This window comes from Euprymna scolopes, chromosome 1 (assembly GCF_053919585.1).
Source record: "Euprymna scolopes isolate OS-2025 chromosome 1, ASM5391958v1, whole genome shotgun sequence".
Classification (NCBI taxonomy): Eukaryota; Metazoa; Mollusca; class Cephalopoda; order Sepiida; family Sepiolidae; genus Euprymna; species Euprymna scolopes.
Window position 1 is genome coordinate 104,316,543 of NC_136482.1, and position 17,260 is coordinate 104,333,802.

Genomic DNA, 17,260 nt, shown 5'->3' on the forward strand with positions numbered 1-17,260 from the left:
CACTTTGGTGTAAGGGGTTACTATCAGGGAATAAGCTACTGGGTTACTATGTAGGTAGTTGGGGAGTAAGATGTCGGTTCACGTTACACTTGAACTTCTGCACGTCAGTACAGGTGAGGAAGCAGAGAGCCGGAATGGAATTCCAAAGTCTAGCGGTTCTGGGGAAGAAACTACTGGAGTAGAACACTTTCATACATCTAAGGATATCCACTGTGTAGTGGTGGGATTAGCTGCTTGTCGGGTTTTTCGAGGATATTTACATCGTGGGGGCACAAGTGCTTGCAGTTCGTCAGATCATTCACCATTAAAATACTTATAGAACAAGCAGAGTGACGCAACACTTCGCCGGTGGGACAGAGGCTGCAGCTAAGGTAAGAGTTCAGGACCTATCAGATTGGCGACTCTCTTTTGAACCTTGTCTAGGAGTGAGAGACTAGTAGAAGATGCACCAATCCAAACATGGCAACAATACTCCATACATGGGCGAATGGTGGCTTTATAGAGGTACAGGATACTTTCGGGCGTTAGTAGCTTTCTAGCAAGGTAGAGAGAGCCTACCTTCTTCGCAGCCGTCCTGGCAATACTCTTAACGTAATTGTTCCAACTCATGTTTCCTGTGAACGTTAGGCTGAGGAGTTTAAAAGAAGTACTTTCAGATAATGAATCATTGGTCATTGCTATTGTTGGTAGAGAAGGTTTCTTGTAATTATTGAAGGAAACAAGTTTAGTCTTGGCAGCACGTAATGTGACCATCCATTTTTGTCCCCATTCTACTACAGATTGAAGGTAATTCTCTAATGTTTCTGCCATTTCCTTAGATATGTGTTCATTTGTTTTCCTGTCGTGCCTGTTATAGAGCGTGGTGTCATCAGCATATATACCCATTTCAGGGGAGGTCATTTATGAATATTAGGAATAATAGAGATCCAAGAATAGACCCCTGATGAACTTCCCCATTTATATCATATTGTTTAGATGTACGAGGACGACCTGGATTTTTCTCTTATCTAAGAAGGATTTAATTATGTTAAGTATTCGTCCAGTGATACCATATGGTCTGATTTTCCTGAGAAAACCTTCATACCATACCCTGTCAAAAGCCTTAGATTTATCTAGAGCTACAGGTCTACCCTCCCCTGCTTTGTCCAGTGAATGGTATATACGTTCAGAGATTACAGTTAGGATATCTGCTGTGGAACGGGCTTGTCTAAATCCATATTGTTGGTCGGTCAGAAGTTTAGCATCTGTAAGGTGACAGACTAGAGCTTGATTTATTATGGAGTCAAATATTTTAGCGAGAAGTGGTAGGAGGCTAATGGGGCGATACTTTAATGGGTCAGTTCTGTCGCCAGAATTCTGGAAAACTGGTACCACGGAAGCAGTTTTCCAGCAGACCGGCAAACAAGATTCATTAAGGCATTTGTTGTAAAGTTTGGAGAGAGCTGGTGCAACTTCGGCGGAGCATTTTTTAATAGCACAGCCGGGATGAGATCAGGTCCATAGGCTTTTTAAGTGTCAAGGTTTTTTATGATAGCATGCACCTGAAAAGGGGTGATTTTCAGATCGTCTAGCGTGGCGTCTGTCCGCAAAGGAAAGTCAGAGAGGGGGTGGTAAGCAGGGCCCAGTGTGGAGTTTGAGGCAAACTGACTGGCAAGCATTTTAACCTTAACCTCATGATTGTTCCTATTTACACGGGACAGAGTTAGACACCAGGGTCGTTTTTTAACGTGGAGAAAAGGAACAAAAATAAAAATTGTCTCAGTCGTGAAGGATTTCTCCTCCACTGACAGTGAACAAGAAATTGAAGTGCAGCATCTGAAGAACAGATACTACACTTTGATCTTGTCCCGCTTGTTGGTTAGTGGGGGAATTGTTGATTGCCCATTATTTACTACACTGTTGTAGATTTTCCAGAAATCACGGGTCTCTAATATATATATATATATATATATATATATATATATATATATATATATATATATATATATATATATATATGTATATATATATACGTGTGTGTTTAGTTTTCATGGTATATACCGCTATTTAAAGATGCTTGTATGATGTGACGAGTGTCAAAATTCAATCAAACATAATTCAGTAAAAAATAAAACAAAACTACTAACCTCAGTTTTCCGTCGGTGTGTACTTGATTTAAAACTCTGAAACGAATTTCTTCCTCCGAAGGAAAACGCCATCACGCAAAATTATATTTTCTTTATATAAAAATTATTCACTATCATGAGATTCCCTCGGATGTGAACGCATTTCTCTGTTGTCTTACATCTTCTACTCTCTGTCCACCCGGACGTTTCCGTGGACCTTAATAGATTGAACTATCGTCAGTATCGACACTCTCTGGCTAACAAACTCTAGCTCTACAATTGTCTCGTGTCTGGCAATTATATGCTCTCGCTTTCTTTGTTCGGCTCTCTGATATCAGATTTATCTCAGTTATATTTTTTGGTAACTATAATTTCATTTTTTTTTAATTTAAACCAAACATTCTAATTTTTTGTTTTACATATCTATCCCACTTAAATATCTATTGCGACTTAAAAATCTACTATTGAAATATTTCATTTCAATAGTACATTCAAACATCTCGCAGCGTACCCTTGCCTCTTCGTTCAATCTGCTTACCTGGCGCTCTCCCGGGAGTCAAATATTTAACAATTTATCGTAAAATCCATTACTTCAGAATTGTTCCTCGTCTTGCTCTGCTTTCCATATACCCTTATTGATCTCACTCTTCTAAATGACAGCAAGTAGACATATAACGCTCTTTTAGTTTATAGAGAAAACTTTCTCCATGTGGATATCTCATTATATTTAGTGATAGCGTGCACATTTCTTTATTTCTGTCATAGTCGATAACTTTATGAATATTAAAAGGGAAAACGTGTAAACAAAAAATACACACACACGCACACATACACTAAACAACCAAAAACGCCATCGTCTCTCTTTCATGACTCTTACTTGCTACCACACCCCTACAATCACAATCCGTGTCAATCTCACTAATTCCATCACGACAACATTGTTCTAAACGAAAGGCGGCCATAAAAAATCCTACCTAATGTAATTTCGAAAATGTGATATAATGGAAAACAATAAAAATATCATTCTCGGTTGATGTAAACTTCCTTGTGAGTCATTCACTCATGTGTTACCTTTTAAAATGATGAGATATTTGAGTCTTTGTCATGTATTTTAGGTTTGATTTGAATGTGTTTTATGGCAAATCAACCGCTTTTGAAAGTCATAAAATGACAACATATAACAAAACTATACAAAACATTCATGAGCAAATGTTATTTCCTAGAACTTCTCGCCTGCAGAACACGATGTCGCGGGGCTTCTTCCTAGCTGAGTACAATATAATCGTTTTCAACTTCAATGTAAATAAATTCTTATTAAATCGTCCTCTTACAAATAATCAAATTTTACCTAATAACCACCACCATTACCAATTATCACGGTGATGCCTCACCATCCACCTGACACTCATTAAACACATTGTGTGATGACACACTAGTAAAAATGTTTTGGTTTAGCTGTTTTAATCTTATATAATACAAGGTGCCTTCCATAAGTTTCCAGACTTCTTTTGTAGAGTCATTTAAAATTGTTGTAGACTTTTGCAAATTCAGTATGTTTTGCTATATAGATTATGAAGTGACTGACCTTCTTAAAATGAACAGCTACAGCAGGACTTGGAATACACCCTACTAAAGCCTGATTGTCACAGGTGGGAATTTCAAAAATGCAATCTTAACGTAAGGACACTTTAGAAGAACTATATGGAATAAAATTCTATTTCAAGCTTGAAAAAATGCCAGGGAAACGTATGGAATGTTTCAGATTGCTTTTGGGCCATCTTGCATAAAACTAGCATCAGTTTTTTGAGTGGCATAAGAGATTCAAGGAAGGCAGTGAGTATGTGAGGGATGATGAGAAGTGTGGAAGGAGTAAGGAAGCCAGAACATCAGAGTTAATGAGCCAAATAAAGAAATTCATGGCTAAGAACCGTCGTGTGTCTATAGAGACAATAAGTGCACAGTTTGATATCAGTGTTGGAAATTTACGCACAATTATTCGCGAGGAACTGAAGATGCGGAAGATTTGCGCAAAGTTTGCTCCGTGCTTGTTTCACACGATTTGATCAAGGTGGGCATCAAGACAGTTTCTCACTCTTTCTATAGTTCAGATCTTGCTCCCTATGGCTTCTGGTTATTCTCTAAGCTCAAGGAAAACCTTAGAGGCTGTCGTTATGAGACAATTGAGGAGATGAAAGAGGCTGCGACGAGGATCGTTAACATGCTATTACAAAAGGACTTCTAATGGGCCTTCAAGGTGTTGTTGGAACGATACAAAAAGTGCATTGCAGCCGAAGGAGATTACTTCGAAGGGAACGAGTTTTATGTACGTCCTATCAATAAAAGTGCCCATATGAAAAACGTCTGGAAATGTATTGAAGGCACCTCGTATTTATCCTATGTGGATGATATTTGATTTGATGGGGATGAATATTGAATGCTTTTTCTGTTTTAACAATATTTAACACTTTTCGGAATATTTAATTGGGAAACACTTGGTTTCACTGTTTTAATGATATTTAATTTAAGGGGTGCGTATTTAATCGTGAAAACATTACTTTGTATGTTTAATATTATTTAGTTTGGAGTTGTTATTTCATGGCCAAACGATTAGTATATATATTTTAAAGTTATTTTACAAATTTTGTGGGTATTTAATGGTGAAACAATTAGCGTGTATATCTTAATGCTCGATTGAACACCTTTAAAAATCTGTGTTTGAAATAAACGAATTACTTGCCATTTTTTTTGCTTTGTAAATAAATCAACATCGACGCCAGAATGATTGATTCGTCCACAGACAAGCAAAAACCGGCGTTCACAACGACGATAACATGTGTCTATAATGTTTTATACACCCTGCAGCTAATGAAAATATAACAGACCATGATTGTATATATATATATATATATATATATATATATATATATATATATATATATATATTGTTTCTGTTATTTATTCTTACAAGGTTATTTTAATTTTTAACGATACAAGACATGAGAACAATTAAACCATATTCAAGCAACAGTTTAACATAAAACACTCATTCTAAATCAGTGAGGCGCAATTCCAGATTCACTTCCAGAAACGTACGCTATCTATATTATATTTCTATTTGTATCTTTGTCCGTTCTACTTTTTTCTCGGAAACTGTTGGCCAGATCTGTCGTAAAGTGGGTCCGTTTTTATGATCTTATTATCATGTTACCTGTTCGATTAATAGGTATCAATGGGGAGTAGTTTCAACACTACCATATTTACTCTAGAAATCTTCTCGAAAACTACTGCGCCAATCCGTCTGAAATGTTGTATAACCTTAGTTATGACAAGATGCAGTGAACTAAGAATTATGGTATCCGTTTAATGCCAAATTAGGGATTAATAAGGATTAAAAGGAATCAGTCATCCCGCAATCACATTTTCTCAAGAAGTGTCCTTAGAAACTACTGGACAGATCTAGATGATTTTTATATAGATCTTTGTTATGATACGGAATAGCGAACTAAGTATTTTAGTAATTGTTGGATGCAAAGTTAGGGATTAATAAAGATTATTTACTGCAAAAATGAACACAAATTTAACCATATTCATCCAACAATTCAACATAAAACACTCCTTCCAAATCAATGGGCTATAACTTTTGTCCGCTTTTATCAGGAAAAATCTAGAATGTATATAATATCTCTTTATATAAATTTCTAGATCTTGTGCTTGGAAGATAAATCACTGTAGCTTCTCCCTAAACTCATCCACTCACCCCCATATATATATATATATATATATATATATATATATATATATATATATATATATATGTGTGTGTGTGTGTGTGTGTGTGTGTGTGTGTGTGTGTGTTTCGAGGTACAAAACGTATATATAGATATAAATAAAATACGCAGAAATTTCTCCAGAGCTGTTTCGGCTATCATCTCTTCAGGAAAAAAATTGATAGCAAGGGAAAACATTGTTGTTGCTTCTTAGATGTTCATCCAATTAATTTCAGTCTTCAATAAAAGCTAGAGCTGCATTTAAGTAGAAATTATACAAATATTATTGGACTACATATGTGCATACATGTTTGAACTTTGATCTGGAGCTTGATTTCACACGAGATCACAGCTGAAAGGCACACGCTTATGTAGCCAATAATTTTTATCTTAATGCTAAATTATATAATATCGCTCTCTCTCTTTCTTTCTCTATATCTCTCTTTTTTTCTCTCTCTCTCCTTATATATGTATATATATATATATATATATATTAATCAGGGTAAGCTAAGTATATTTCATCTCGATCAAAGTAAGGAAAAAATATCGTGCTTTGTATCAAAAATAAATTTTAATCTATTTTATTTATAAGTTGTTGGTCACAGACATTAAAAATCAAGAATAGAAATGTTAGTTCCAGTGGTCTTTATTGATTCCCATAGAACATCAGGTGTCCCTGAAAGAGAATTGATAGGTATAAATTATTTTCATTCCGCCCCACTCAATTAATACTCAAGAATAAAATTTTATCTCATAAAATGTGAAAAGAAAAACGAGCTTAAAAAACATAATACAGTGTTATGGGATGGGCATGAAATGATATAGATTCCCTAATTCAACTGCAGACAACGCAGGTCCTTTATGCTAGTGTATCTATAATCGTTAAGGACAAGAATAACACATAAAATCGCACAAAATCTATAGGAAACAAACATAAAATAGATATTTCGACAATACATTAACTATCTTGCAGATGACTTATGGAAGCAAAAGCGTCTATGAAAGAAATAAAAATACACACAGAGAATATCGATATTGGACATTTCCTTTCTTCGTTCACTCTCGAATCTGCAAAAGATTATTCGGTCACGAGCGAAAATGATCAACGCTTGCAATCGACATAAAACGTCCATATATATATATATATATATATATATATATATATATATATATATATATATATATATATATATATATATATATATATATCTGTGTGTATACATATATATGTATATGAATTCATATGCATATATATTCATATATAATTATATCTACATATACATACATATATACATATATGTAAATATATAAGTATATATGTATATAATTATATACATTCACCCGCATATATATATATATATATATATATATATATATATATATATATATATATGGACAGAGAGAATATAGAAAGAATAGGGAAGTGCACAATGCAAGTATCGTTTGAATGCGCTTATTGTTGATGACAGTAAATTGCAGGGCGGCCACGGCGATGGGGGCTACACATACATAGTGGGCGGGAGGCCATTTTATTCAAAGTTTATCTGAGCAGAATAAAACGTTTCATAGATTGGAGATAAATCTCATGTTAAGACATAAAACTCGCATACGAATCTAGTGGCGCGTAGACAAATCCGTTAACGCGTGTAATGCGCATGCGTAGTTACGTGTTTACGCATGTGTAGATGATCTTTGAAAGACATTGTTGCATTGAATGATCACGGATTTCACACGTTTCTTCGATAAGATACGTGAAAGATTCCCAGCTTGCTCGTTTTTCTTTCGGCGTTGAATAAACCTCAAAGGCGTTAATATGACAAAAGCAGACACACTAAGTCGTTTATTGGGTTTAATAATTAAATAACCCGAAAGTTTTATTTTCAATAATACATACAAATCAGCATTAAATACACTCAATTTGATTAATATAGAATAACATAAACATGTCAAGCCTTTCGTTTTTTTTTCAGTATAAAGGCGCCCAAAAGGGTTAACATATCGTGAAATAGGCACAATAAACTTGTTCGGGCATTAAATAGTCCACAAATAAAATAATATATAGGAAAATAGATGTCCAAATCCTTTTATTGCTATTTAACATTATCACTAGGGCTATGACAACAGCATATTCCTTTCATTGTTTTAACTCTCGAGTATATATCCGATACAGTTAGACAATTAATCACCCGAGAACCACATTACTCTACATAAAAATATATAAGATATCAATGGATATATACCTGAAAATCAAAACAAGGAAAAGAATATGATGTTGTTACAGCCCTAGTTATCACTAATGCCCCAAATACATAAAACAATCTTTTGGTTGCGTTTTGACGTCAATAGCCCAAAAGGATCATTATCCTAGAAAACATGGACACCAAACAACTTCTGCTTTGGCGTTAAATAACCCCTAAAGAGTCATTATGTTAGAAAAATTAGACACCGAATCTTTTATTGTGTTTTGGTATTGAATAACCCGAAAACGGCCATTATACTAAAAACCACAACCACCAAATCATTACTTTGTTTTGGTATTAAATAAACGAAAACGGTCATTATGCTAAAATAATACGGAAACCAAACCTTTTATTATGCTTATCTTTAAATAGGTCCATGCAAAATGAATGGCCAATCCCTTAAATGTATAAAAATTTTGTCTCCTTCCTTCACTTAAAAATTCACAAAAATTCATGAAACCAACAAAGTTTAATGTAATTTTCAGCTTTTATTAATTAATGATTACTAAAATATAAACAACCCATTATTATTATTTTTAAATCTTAGTGAAAATGTATTGCTTTATGCAAACAAAATCACCTTTACTAAAGTTATAGCTTTAATCATTAAAATAAACTCATGAATTTATTTTTCCTTTTTATGAAAATAAAACATTGTAGATATTAATTGAAAAAAAAAATTTCATGAACTTTACCAAAAAGCCCCTAGAATCGGTCTAAATGAAATCAATATAACTCGAAAAAAATCCTCGAATTAACGATACGATCATTGACTTAAACATTGTTTATTCAATATTTTCACCAAAAATATAATTGCAAACATATTTATGATCCTTTCCGGATAAATATTGAATGTAATATATTTCCTTTATATGCATGGACGTGTAAACATCAATGTAAGAATTTTTTTATAATCTTAAAAATAAGAATATGTTGAAAAAGTTAGATTACGGCTCACTAAGAATAAAATAATTAAAATATGTTATGCTTTATGATTAATTTCAAGAAGTTAGAAGGGCTGCAGAATAAAAAGCCAGTTCATAACTCTGCAGCAATAATCATTTTCTTTCAAATTTGAATTTTATTATTATAAAGTATTATTTTAACAAATTTTTGAAATAATAATAATAATAATAATAATAATAATAATAATGATAATAATAATAAAAACGAGCAATGTAATTGCTAGTATTGACTTTTTGAACAACATTTTATAAATGTTTTATTTCAAACACTGGTAAACAAACGTCATCAATAATTCTAGAGATTATTAGATAAAAAAACTGCTACCAAGTTAAATATGAGACTCATTTAAAAAAAAATAAAGAAATTCTTACTTGTGTGCATTAAAAAATTCTAATTGAATAAGCATTTCCTGGTTTTTAAAAACAAGATTAAATTGATTAAACGAAATAGCTACACTTATCGTGATCCGTGTTTTTGGGAAAATCAAGGGTGGTTTGTGTTTAATAATGACTGTGATGTTTTTTCAACTCACCCATTTTTTGGTTTATTATTGAAATTTTAGTATAAAAAATATGTACATCATTTTTTAATTCGATATCTTAAAATGGTTAATTAACTTATTATCATTGAACTAGTTTAAGAAAATTGATAATTATTTTTCCAGAGGTTTTAAAGTTGACGTGAAATTCAAACACATTTTTATGTTTTTTTTCCATTTTCTTACCATATTTTTAACACGTGAATATACATTTTTTTCCTTTTAGAAATCAATGTTGCTTTTGTATCTTTAAAACACAATCAACATCTAGACGTATGCTAAAAGTAAAATAAGTCTCCTTTAAGAAGCCTAAGTGTCTGCTTTATTCGGCCATTTTTGTCCATACCTAACGTTAAATTACTCGGAAAGGGTAATTATGCTAGAAAACACAGACAAAAAACCTTTTATTGTGCTTTGGTGTTAAATAACTTGAAACAGATGATCATGCTAGAAAACATAAACTCTTTATTCGGTATTTACATATTCGGAACTTTTTAGGTGAGAATTGCTACTTTCTAATATTTGGATTATTTGGACTGCTGTTCTAATCTTGGATGTTATTATCACCCCTTTTTGGCTGAGTGTAATCTCAGACATTGTTATACTAGCAGACCGCCCGGCGTAGCCCGTCGTAAAATACGCATAAAATGTATATTTAATTTATGTAGATTTCACATTTATTATTATTAGAACCAACTCTCTACTGACTGTTATACTGTATTCAATATAGTAAAACAGAACAAATAAACAAAACAAAAACGCAAAGAAACCGAGTCATATATATGCGAATATTATGCTTTTCTTAAATAATTCACTTCTTGTAAGTAAAAAAAAAAAAACCCAGAGCTGAGATCGAAACCAAAAAATGAAGATAGCGAGTCAAGTACGATAACCATGAGACCAACTTGCCACGGCCCTTAAAAAGTGTTTTCAAACGTACTTATTCTTAAAATTAGGTAGCTATCATGTGAACGATTCGTGCATGCGCAGTTCGGAAACAGTTGAAAAACAGATAAAAATCCGATGACCCCCCCCAAGTACCCAAATTTTAATTCTTACCCTCTTAGTACCTATTTTTTTTTTGTTTTAAATAAAAATCGATTAAAAAGTTACCCGAATACTCTATATACCAAATTTAAAGTCTGTAGATCCAAAAATCTTCGAGCACATGGTTGAGAATTGTTCTCACACGCACACATACATTTTCTCACTTTTACAGATATATAAATTGTTGTTTAGGCGTGTCTTATAGGTTTCGGGAATCATTACGTCGAAGATGGGAATCTGTACAGAATTTCTTATTGGACCATTTTTTTTAATCGATGCCAGTCAATTGATCTCACCCATTGCTGCGTAGAAATCTTGATTATTTTTTAATTATATTTCTTGTATGGCTCATACCTGAGACTTGACCTTACAGCTTTATGGAATACAGAACGGGACCCTTTATTTAATCGACAGTATAACATTTATTTTTTCCCCGTCAGTTATGGCCGGGTACAAGTCTTAGATAATTCGCAATTGTATTTTTAGTATTACCCGCATTGAAGATTGAATCATCCAGAAAAATGTCGCTTAGAAGTTAGTTTTACTTAGTACTTTATCCGTTACGCGAGGGATCCTTGAATGCTTAAGAGTTACAATATAAGTAAAAATACACCAAAGGTGCACTTTATACTCTTCTTAAACAATAGAAAAATCCATTTAAATTAGCGATACTCGTATATATGACCTCCCTGATAAAATTGTCTCTCAAATGGGTATATTTGCCGATGACACCACGCTCTATAACAGGCACGAGGAGAAAACAAATGAACACATATATAAGGAAATGGCAGAAACACTAGAGGAAAACCTCCAATCTGTAGTGGAATGGGGACATAAATGGATAGTCACATGCAATACTGCAAAGACTAATTAGGCACAAGGCCGATTTTTAAAGTGAGGAGTGAGGGGGAGGAGGAAGGGAAAAGGTGACCTGAGAGGTGGGAAATGGGAGCTGGCCCAAGTAGGGTTGCCCCTACATGGGCCAGAAGATTTCCAGAAGGGCAATGGTCTTTGCTTGCAGCATCTGCCGGAACAGATGGTATTTATTTGCTCCCCCACCGAGCAAATTAGGCACAAGGCCGATTTTTAATGTGAGGAGTGAAGGGAGGGGGAAGAGGAAAAGGGGACCAGCTCCCGAGAGGTGGGAAATGGGAGCTGGTTAAAGGTCAGGCATGTGGGGTTGCCCCCACATCTGGTCTTTGCTAGTCATAGCTAGTCATAGCCAGTCATAGCTTGCAGTATCTGCCGGAACAGATGGTATTTATTTGCTCCCCCACCGAGCAAATTAGGCACAAGGCCAATTTTTAATGTGAGGAGTGAAGGGAGGGGGAAGGGAAAAAGGGGACCAGCTCCCGAGAGGTGGGAAATGGGAGCTGGTTAAAGGTCAGGCATGTGGGGTTGCCCCCACATATGGTCTTTGCTAGTCATAGCTTACAGTATCTGTCGGAACAGATACTACACTTTGATCTTGGCCCGAAGGCCACAAAGGTGCCCCCGCGAAGGTGTAGGTGGGTGATATTTATTTGCTCCCCCACCGAGCAGCATCTGCCAGAACAAATACTACACTTTGATTTTGGCCCGAAGGCCACAAAGGTGCCCCCGCGAATGGGGAGGTGGGTGATATTTATTTGCTCCACCACTGAGCAAATTAGGCACAAGGCCGATTTTTAATGTGAGGAGAGTAGGGGAGGGGGAAGGGTAAAGGGGACCAGCTCCCGAGAGGTGGGAAATGGGAGCTCGATAGTGATTTGCCAGCTGGCCCAAGTAGGGTTGCCCCTACATGGACCAGAAGATTGCCAGAAGGGCAATGGTCTTTGCTTGCAGCATCTGCCGGAACAGATACTACACTTTGATCTTGGGCCGAAGGCCACAAAATCCTCCCTTAAGGGGGAGGTAAGAGGGAGGTGGGTTCTCTCTACCGTGCCAGAAAGTTACTGACGCCTGAAAGTATCCTCTACTTCTACAAAACCACCATTCGTCCAAGTATAGATTATTATTGTCACATTTGGGCTGGTGCATCTGCTACTTGTCTCTCGCTCCTGGACAGGGATCAAAAGAGAGTCGCCAACGTGATAGGTCCTGAACTGGCATCTAATCTTCAACCTCTGCCCCATCGATGAAATGTGGCATCCCTCTGCTTGTTTTACAAGTATTTTAATGGTGAATTCTCTGATGAACTACAAGTCCTTGTACCCCCTCGGCGTAAATACCCCCGACACACATGAAAAGCAGCTAAATCCCACCCCTACTCAGTAGAGATTTCTAGATGTAAGAAAGCCTTCTACTTCAACAGTTTCTTCACCAGAACTGCTAGACTTTGAAACTCCATTCCGACTTCCTGTGTTCCCAACTGTACTGACATGCAGAAGTTCAAGTGTAATGTGAACAGATATCTTGCTGCTCAACTCCCTACATAGTATCCCTACAACTTATGTCCCCGATAGTATCCCCGTAAATCAAAGTGGCACCGTGCCTTGTTTCGGGTAAAAATATAATAAACAAAACCCTGTGAGGCAGTATTAAGGAATATACGATAGATGTTCAAGAAGTTATGCATGCTATGGTTTATTCCACCAGAATACATCAGAGAGCGTTGCAAATTGCATTTTTATGATGACTGAATTTATGTAATCATGATTTGAAAAATTCATCTCTCTGTTGCAGATATTGACGGTATGAGATATTAAGAAAGCAAACCCTGTCATGGACGTACATCAGAAGCAGAGATACGTCATTGAATTCCCAGCAATGGTACATTAAGAATAGTGTTGACTATGCAGAAAAATAAAGCTCGAAGCTCAAAAGGTCGTTCGTTTTAATAGTACCACCCCCGATTTCGTAGCTCTTAAGTGTTTTTGAGTTAAAAATAGGATGTCTTAATTTTGGAACGACCTTTGTATGCTATCAAGAGAAATATGTTTCTTGATATGGATATATGTGTGTAATAGCGTGCGTGAGATATATTCTATGTGGAGTTATTTAGTGAAATAAAAGTCAATCTCGGTTTAATTTTTCAAATAACCATCGAAAAAAAAAGAAATATTTTTCGAGTTTCGAACAAAAACGATTTTTTTTAATTTATTATTTTTCAATAATTCTTTGTCGATAAATAAAAAAAAGTAAAACATGAAAAAAAGAAAAGACTAATACAAAAATGGTTTTGTTCTGCACATCGACCTACGGCTTCTTCAGGAACCACTCTCTATAATTAATGTCGTAGGTAGACGTGCATGAATAAGCCTAGTCTAAGGTGGGGCATAACATGGCAACAATTTAATCGATTAATTTCACGATGCTCTCGGCTAAGAGACGAAGCTTGTTGCCGTTCTTTTTCTATCGTCGATTTAATCTTAGTAAATAATAATGATGATCATGATGAAATACTACTACTAATAACAACAATAATAATAACAATAGTAATAATAACTAGCGGGACCTATGGAAATTCCACAGCGACATCTTTCTTATGCAATATATCACTGCTGAGCATTCGGTGGCTGTTCAACGTGAATGGAGATCCCATAATGTAATTGTAACCGTTTTTTAAAAACTTTTTAAAATATTTATCTCAGTAATCTGGTTAGTGTATAGTCAGCATATATCTGGTTATTACGGTTTATCTTCAATATCTTTATAGAAGTCTGTGGTATATTTCAATTGTATGGACGAACGGCGTGAACGGAAACCCCACGATGTCATTATACCATCTTTAGACAGGATAGATAATATCCTTGGATTTTAGCCAGACGACCAAGAAGGTATATTTTAGTTTCACGTTCAGCCCAAAAAGCAACATCATTAAAAAATTACATTGCGTCTTCGGTGATCGGGAGATCCTATTTATTAAAAAGAAGGATAGAAGGTGATAACATACTACGAACATTAAATTTGCGTATCGATATTATACCTATCCTCCTTTTTAATAAATAGGATCGCCCGATCGAATAATTATAATCTGGAAACCGTGAAACACGTACGTATGTTAAAGGTATTACGGTATGTATATATAAGCAGTAATATTAGTAGTAGTAGTAGACGTAGTAGTGGCATAATAATAATAACAACAACAACAACAATAATAACAATAAAACCAATAACAACAACAATAATAATAATAATAATAATAATAATAATAATAATACATCACAAGAGGAACGCGAAAAACACTAGGTCATTTGGATATGTTTTGCCACACAAACCACAAGGAATGCTACTGGTCGTTACTAGTGAGGTGGTAAGCAATTATTTCGATAACGTCAAATAATTTGCAATGATTATTGAAAAAATTAGAGAGTACTCCAAATCTGGAGAGACTTGTTGTGACTCGGACTCCAGCGAACATCAAAGATTATAGTCAGTGAGCGATTGCTGGTGATAGCCTATGAGAACGCCTAATGAGTCAATAATAATAATAATAATAATAATAATAATAATAATAATAATAATAATAATAACGAAAGAGGAAGAGCTTAATAAAGATTCATTGGAAGATAAGTAGAAGTAAAAAAAAAAAAAATCGAAACAGAAAAGTTGACTGCGTAAGAATGAAACTTCATGGTCAGTTTGAGCTGGATATTAAGGCACAAAAATGTCAGGACACGTAGAATTTTCTGTCTAAAAGTTGACTAGAAAAGAGAAACAGAACATCTTATATTTGCTGCTCAAGAACAGGCACTAAACACAAAAACATAATGGGAAGGACTGTTCTGATAAATGCAGGTTGTGTGGTTTATCTCTTGAAACAGTGTCACACATTGTTGGTGCGTGTTCTATATTTGCTCAAAAAGAGTAAAAACGTCGCCATGACAAAGTTTGGACAAATCTGCACTGGAGTTTGTGCCAAAAGTTTGGAACCCAAACACAAATGGTAGCAACATCACACAGAAGAGGCAGTGGAGAATGAGGACGTTAATATACTCTGGGATTTCATGATTCAGTGTGACCAATATGTAACTCACAGGAAACCGGATATTGTAGTTGTGAACAAAAAGACCAAAGAATGCCAAATTATTGATATGGATTGCCCAACAACACCAACTTAACAGGCGAGAAAAATGAGAAACTACGGAACTATCAGAATCTGAAAGCGATGAAGTGTTTCTGTAAATCTTACGAAGTACAGTTAACTTTTGATTTTTCGATAATCAAAATGATGTGAGGTAGGTTATACCTATCAAATTTATTGTCAATGTTATATAGTTAAGTAAGCTGGCTGATTGGCTATAAAGTAAGTTATTCCGAACTTTGATCTAACATTTTAATTAAAAAAAAAAAGCTTAACATTTTCTTGTATCTTTTTTTTATATTAAGAAAAATGTAAGCATCATGCTGTAATAATAAAATGCCATTTTTGATAAGGGGAGAGGGTTTGACTATTCTAAACCTTTACCTAAATAACGATTTAACGAAAAAAATGTTTAAAATGTTCTTGTATCTTTTTTATAATTTTTGTTAAATAAGAAAAATCAATAAACTTTGATAGCACTATTGTAAGAATCATGCTGAAAGCCAATCTTAATATGAGGAGGGGGTTAACTATTCTGAAACTTCACCTAACAATGTAAAAAAAATAAGGGAAAAATATATGTATGAACAATAAATATTTCTTCAGTTAAATAAAATATATTATAAATCTTTAAATAAGGAATAAATATTTATTTAAACCATAATTATTGAAACAAAGTATTTTACTGCATAAAAAACGGTTATGGGGAGAAGAGTTAACTATTTTGAACCTTCGCCTAAATAGCGATTTAATGAAAAAAAATTTAATGGTCTTGTATCTTTTTTTTATAATTTGTTTAAAATAAGAAAAAAAAAAAAACGGTAAATATCCAGATACGCTACTACAGAACACCGACCACTCTAATTTGTTTTTTTTTTATAGGTAATTGAGGTTGCTGACAACGAATCTGATAGTCAAACTTGGAGCAAATTTACCGTTTGCATGGTATTTACCCCTGAACCCACGAACTACTTTCCACCATTTTGCAGCTTCCGTTTATGCTACGCGCATGCACGTTGTAGCATAAATGACAGCTTCACCAAGCAAACTACGTTGGGGTAGGGGATTTTTTTTTTCCAGGACATAGAATTTTCTAATTTTCAAAAATACATTATAGCACTTTTTGGGTGGAAAATTTAAAATTAGCTGAAAATGAAATAAAACAAGAAAAGGAAAGCACTCCAAGTTGGAGTTGGGGGGGGGTAATTTATCTGTTTTTTTTTTTTACCTGGAACATAGAATTTTCAAATTTTCAAAAAGTAACGCACCGACATTTACCAATTAGAACACCATTTAACATTTTCCGAAGATTTTACTGTGTACATTGGGGGCGCGAGCGGGGGGGGGGCGGATGTGATGTTGGGGCGCGCGTGAACAATGAAAAAATACCCATAAAAACCAGCAGAACCAAATAAGAAGATCCTGCTGGAGGACACAAGTGAAACACTACCGTTGGAGGAAGAACCGATCGAGTTCATTTTCGAGACATTCGATCTCGACCCTCCCCAATTAACACTAAAACCACAACGGTCGGTTCGAAAAAGGAATGTCACCGATCCACAAATGATCAATCCTAAACATAAGAGATATTA